Source organism: Delphinapterus leucas, chromosome 17 (assembly GCF_059928025.1).
Source record: "Delphinapterus leucas isolate spDelLeu-1000000601 "Yukka" chromosome 17, BTC_Dleu_Yukka2, whole genome shotgun sequence".
Taxonomy (NCBI): Eukaryota; Metazoa; Chordata; class Mammalia; order Artiodactyla; family Monodontidae; genus Delphinapterus; species Delphinapterus leucas.
Window position 1 is genome coordinate 14,282,950 of NC_143145.1, and position 5,922 is coordinate 14,288,871.

A 5,922-nucleotide genomic window follows, 5' to 3' on the forward strand; every position below is an offset into this window, starting at 1 on the left:
AAGTGAGGATGCATCTGGGAAAGTTTATGACTTTCCTAATAAAAAGTAAACAGCCCCAGCTGGTGTGATCTCTTGCTCCTTCCTCCTGCCTGGCCAATGGGCACGATGCCCACCTCGTAACCAGAAGGCTGAAAGTCAACACACCGAGATGGCAGAGCGCGAAGATCAAAAAAGCCTGGACCTGGATGACACCGTTGAGTTTCTGTACCACCTCTTGCCCTCCCACCTCCAGACTTCTTGTTCCGTGAGAAAAATAATCCCCTTATTATTGAAGCTGCTATGGGTTGAGTTTTCTGTTACCTGTTGCCCAACACACTGTTAATACACTATTCAAGTCATAATCCTATACTCCAGCCAAAACACATATATACCCCCAAGCCCCACCCTAGCACCATCCCCTAATACTACTGACCCATATAATCACTCTCCCGCTTCCCACAATACACCAAACAGCCCACCCTAACCCCAGCACCCAGTACACGCACACACCCTTAAATCACATGCCTTTCTCCACAGAGAGCTGAACAGCTCATCCCATCAACCACTCCCCTCATCCGCCTTCCCACCATTCAGCCTGCGGTAATCACCTCTTCCCTCACCATCCCCAGCCCCCAAGCTTTATAAACTGCTTTATAAACTTCCCATCATTCAGCTGCTCTGGGAAGAAAAATGCTTTCTCCCAAAGGCCAATGGACAGTCTAATCACGTTTGTATTTTCTGAGTTAGGACAGGTTTCTTTATCTATCTGAGATCATGCACCCCTCCCGCAGTGCAGAGAAATTCTCTGTGGGGAAAAAAACAAACAAAAAAAAAAACTTTTGCCTGCTCTTTAAGAACTTTATTTCAAAACACCAGACCATGTCGATCATTTGACAAACATGGTGTTGGGCAATGCCTCCAGGGGCCAAGAGAGACTCTCAGGGAACATCCCTCCATCACGGCGAGCAACCTGAGTTGCAAAGGGCTTTGAAGTAGCTGAGTGGCTCACTCACTTTGATGGGGAACGGATGAATGGGGGAAAGAGGAGGAAGAGTCCAGACCCCCAGACACAGCACCCTGTTCTGTAAGGCCACCGCCCCGAAGACGGCAGGATTTGTTACTGCCCTTGGGGTGCAATGGCAAGAGGTTGGTGGCAAGCCCACCTGCCCGCAGCATTTCACCACTGGACACCCCATCCCTTCCAATCCACATCCTGAACTTCTACCCACCTACAGCGCAGTCTTGTCACCCACCCACAGCTCTGATTGCTAAGAGAGAACTGGCCTGCAGGCACAGACCCAGGCCAGAAAGCCCCCAAAGCGGGGGCCAGAGACCAGGACAGCACCAGGGCAGGATCCCTGTGCCATCGCTTCCGAGTTACATGGTCTTGGGCAAGTTACTAACTTTCTGTCTCAGCTGTGTATCACTGTAAAATCTGGATACTAATAGTATCTACCTCCTAAGAGTGCTTTGCAAATTCAAAGAGATTATATAAAACACTGAGAAGAGCAGCTGGTGCATGTGGGCATTTAGGTACGGCGACAGGGGACAGGCATTCAGTGGCAGAAATGTCTCACCTCCCCCCGAGACATCTGCCTTCACCCTCCTGAAAGCTGAGATAGGCAAATGGCTGGGGAGTTGGAGATTCCGGGTTAAAAGGTCTTGCCCAGTTAAAATCTCAATCCATGGAATAACGACAGAAAAAGTGTATAAATGAAAGCTGACGCCAGGATTTCTCTGAAGGAGAGAGCTGTTTTTGTTTGGGGTGTGTGAGGAGGGGGGGAATTATAAATAACTTGATGGGTACTTGCGAGGCAGGGTGAGCCTGGGAGGGGATTTGCAGGGGAAGACCAGTAAGAGAGAAGTGATTTGCCTTAGAAATAGTAAGACTTGGGAGCGAGCAGGGGATGGGGTGGCGGGGGACAGGGGAGAAGACGGGGCTCCTCCCTGTGAGCCCCAGAAGATCTTCAAGAGCATCTCCTAAGGTTTCAAGATCTTGGGGATTTGGGGGTACAGAGCAAAGAGATGGTCTAAGACTCACACTGAGGATGATGAGGTACAGGATGGAGGCTCCACCTGGAAGTAAGAGAAGTTGGGGGAAAGCTTTGCATTTCCACCGGCAGAGGGAACAGAGGATTTGTAAACTGGAAGACCAAAACAGCAAGGTGTGCGCGACTGGCTCTCAGCAAGGAAAACTGCATTTGGAATTTGGAGAAATGGAGGCAGAATCCAAGGGGCTGGGGAGATGGACCATGAAGAAGCATGAAGCTTTCTTCCCCAGGGCACCCATCCTTAAAAGGACCATTCCGCATCCACGTGGGATTTCCCAATCACCCTTTTTCTCTGCTCTTTGCCAGAAACCCAGGCCCCAAGGATTCCAAAAACAGAGAGATGGCCCCAAATTTGGCCTGGGGGAAGGGATCAACCCCTTCCTGAGACCATCACCCAAGGCCATCCCTGTTGCAATGGTGGTCTCGTAACAATCGCTTACAAGCCCGGTTAGGCAAGTTGCTTTTGCGTGATGGGACTATCTTGAGTAAATAGCATCCTATGTCCCCTGCCGGTCACTTGCTCAAGACATTGCTGGACATTGCATTAGAGTCACTGACACACGGAGTTTTGAAAATGAAAACAGGCCCTCTGGCTTCTGATCAGATAGCATTTAACTCATTCATGATTGCGCCAGGGTTTCCCAAGGCTCTGGGGCCATAGAATGGATATTGCTACAGCGCAGTCAGAGGTTGGTGGGGACAGTTGGAGCCTCAGGCCACCTACAGGATGAGGCTTCCAAAGGTGAACAGGCCAGTTGGGGTCTGCATCACCTTGGCCCCAGTAGCCCCCATGTGGGCCTCCTCTGGGCTGTTTAGCATGTTGGGCTAAACCTGGGAGCCAGGTTCAAACCCCAGGGGGTTAGGGGTAAGTTTTGTTCCAGTCCATCAATTTTGCCCCTTATTCTGGGGACCTGTCCTGATGATAGAAATCCTGAGTTGAAAGGGGTGGATAAGATGTATCTCAGACATCTATTGTTATGTAACAAATCAGGCCAAAACATAGCAGCTTGAAACAATGACTGATGATTTCTCACGCTTCTGCTGGCCGGCTAGACAGCTCCTCTGTTGGTTTTGTCTGGGTCCGCTGAACGGCCAGTGGAGTGGAAGGTCCAAGATGGTCTTCCTGATGGAAGAGCATGAGTCTGCAAGATGGTGCTGGCTGTTGTCTGGGGAACCTCATTTCTCCTCCGTGTGACCTCCCATCCTCCAGTCGGTGAACTGGCTGCCTTACACGGGGGTTCTCAGGGGAGCACCCCAAGGGGCGAAGGTGAAAGCCACAAAGCATCCGGATGCCTGGGCTCCAGAGCTCACACAACCGCACTTCCGCCACGTTCTGCTGGTCAAAGCGACTCCCCCAAACCAGCTCAGGTTCAAGGAATCGCGAAATAGACTCTTCCTCTTGATGGGAGTTGCTGCAAAATCTGTTTTTCAATCTACCACAAGGTGAGAAAATATTGGGTTGGCCAAAAAGTTCACTTGGGTTTTTCCATACGATGGTACGGAAAAACCCAAATGAACTTTTTGGCCAACCCAATATAAACAGCTCCACGGAAAAGTTTCCTCACCATTAGAAAATAGTTTGGCAAAGTTATATTTTCTGAATCAAAAATCCAGATTCCCAGACTGGCAACTTTCCTCTGATCCGTGAGTGCGCGTATAAAGGTAAGTCAACAGGCTCACATCAAGGGCGGCGTTTCTCTGCCCTGGCTGAACGTGAAAGTCCCTTGAGAGGCGTTTCCAAATCCCAAATTCCTGGGCCACACCTAAGACCTGCTAAATAAGAACTCATTAGGGGTGGAGCAGTGGGAGGGTTAGGCCTGGTGATCTGCATTTTCAAAAGTTCTCCCAGTGATTCTGATCCACAGTCAGGGTAAAGAACTGCCAAATTAGCTAACAAGCTTTTAGGGAAAAAAGATCAAGGAAGGAACTCTAGAAATATGGGCTATGAGCCTATCGTTTATAGAGAGGCTTCTGGTTAATCCAACCTAACAGGTCACTGCTGGGGCTACTGGACTCTAACTCGAGGGTCTGGAGTGAACAAGACTCAGCCCCTGCTCCCATATTAGAGCCATCATGCACTGCGTGCCAAGCCCTATTCTGTAGACCTTCCGTGCATTACCTCCTTCAGTCTCCACAGCTCCATGAGGTGGGTATTGCCATAAGCCCCAGCTTACAAATTGGGGAACTGAGGCTCAGAGCAGTCGCATAATTTGAACCCAGTCACACAGCCAATAAAGAGGTAGAGTTGGAATTCTCCAGCCCACCTGGCTTCAGAGTCCATGCCCTTAACCTCTAGACCACCTGCCTCACTCAGAGCACACCATCCGGGGGGAGCACCCCGGGCAGGGAAAGGAAGGGGCCAGGAGGTAGGGGGTCTCTGTTTCTCCAGTCCACTGGCCCTTTTTAAACCAGTGGCTCTCAACTCGAGCTGCACATTAGAACCACCTGGGAGGCTCTCTTACAATAGGGAGGTCCTGCCCCCAAATATTGTATTCTCTGCTCTCGGTGGTGCCCAGTTATGGAAGTTTTTGAAAAACTCCACGAGGAAATTCTAGTGCACAGCCAGAGGTGAGGTGAGGACAGATGCTCTGCAGCTGGGCTAGAATCCCTGCTTCTCAGCAGGGAGGATGACGGCCCCAGTGTTGGTGACACTTGTGACCACCATATCTCACCAACTTCCAAGAAATCTATCAAGCTTAAGCCAAAAGGGACCCCTCCCGATCAACCAGATAGATGGTCCCAACCTTGGCCAAGCACTGGCAACAAATGGGTAGCTTGGAAATGACCCTGATGCCCCACGCAGATATTCTGACTGAGTTGGTCTGGGAAGGGGTGGGACATCTGTGTCTTTATACCCGTCCCCCAAGTGGATTCTAATGTGTAGCTGGTTTGGAACTACTGATCCAGCCCCAGATGCTCAGTTCATAGATGAAGAAAACAAGGCTCAGAGAGAAGTGACTTGCCCAAAGTCACACAGCATGCTTGCTCCAGAGGCCGGACTAGAGCCCAAATGTCTGGCCAGCACTATTTCTATGTTGTAGCCCATAGAGTTTGCAAAAGTATTTCACATACATTACCTAGTCGGTCTATAGCTTGCCACACAGTGTTGCTTCCTGCCACCATCCTCTCATTTCACAGAAGATGAAACCAGGGCCCAGAGAAGGAAAGTGACCTGCCAAAGCCCCACAGTGACAGAAACCAGATAAGAACTCTTATCTCAGGTCGGGGATGTGGCCGCACCTCTAGTGCCCACAGCCGGTCTCCTGCCTACCAAGCTCCACAAGCATGTGGGGTTCTCCTGAGACTCTACACCATTAGCTGAGTCTGGACACCCCCACTCCCCACACCCAGGACAGGCTGTGCAGGAATCTCCTGGTGGAAGTTGCCAGTCGCACTGGCAGCTCTACTCAATGATAATCCCTTACCCACCGTTCTGAGCTTCCCTATTTACAACACACGTTTGCCTCTATTGTCTCTGACGTGTATTCATGACAATCCCTATTCTACCAAAGGGCAGACTGAAGCTCAGGGAGCTTTTAAGACTTTGTCCCAGAACCAAAGCTACACCCAGACCCAGAACCAGCTCTGTGGGCTCCAAGTCCAGTGCTCTGTCCACCTGAGGCCAGTCCGTGGGGTCTGGGCATGGGACCTCCTGCTTTGTGCTTTATGGAAGTGTTTTCCGCCTGCCTGGACAGAGGGCCAGCAGAGCTTATAACCAGGGGTCAGGAGGGGGAGGGGGAAGCGGGGTGCAGGGCAGGTGCCCTGGTTTGACCAGTTCTGGTTTCTGGTTACCTGTTGCCGAAAGACAGATGTTCACCAAAGTGGTAGGTGCAGAAAGCAGACCTCACTTCTCACTTTAGATGAAGCCCAAAGCAAGCAGGTGGTTTTGACC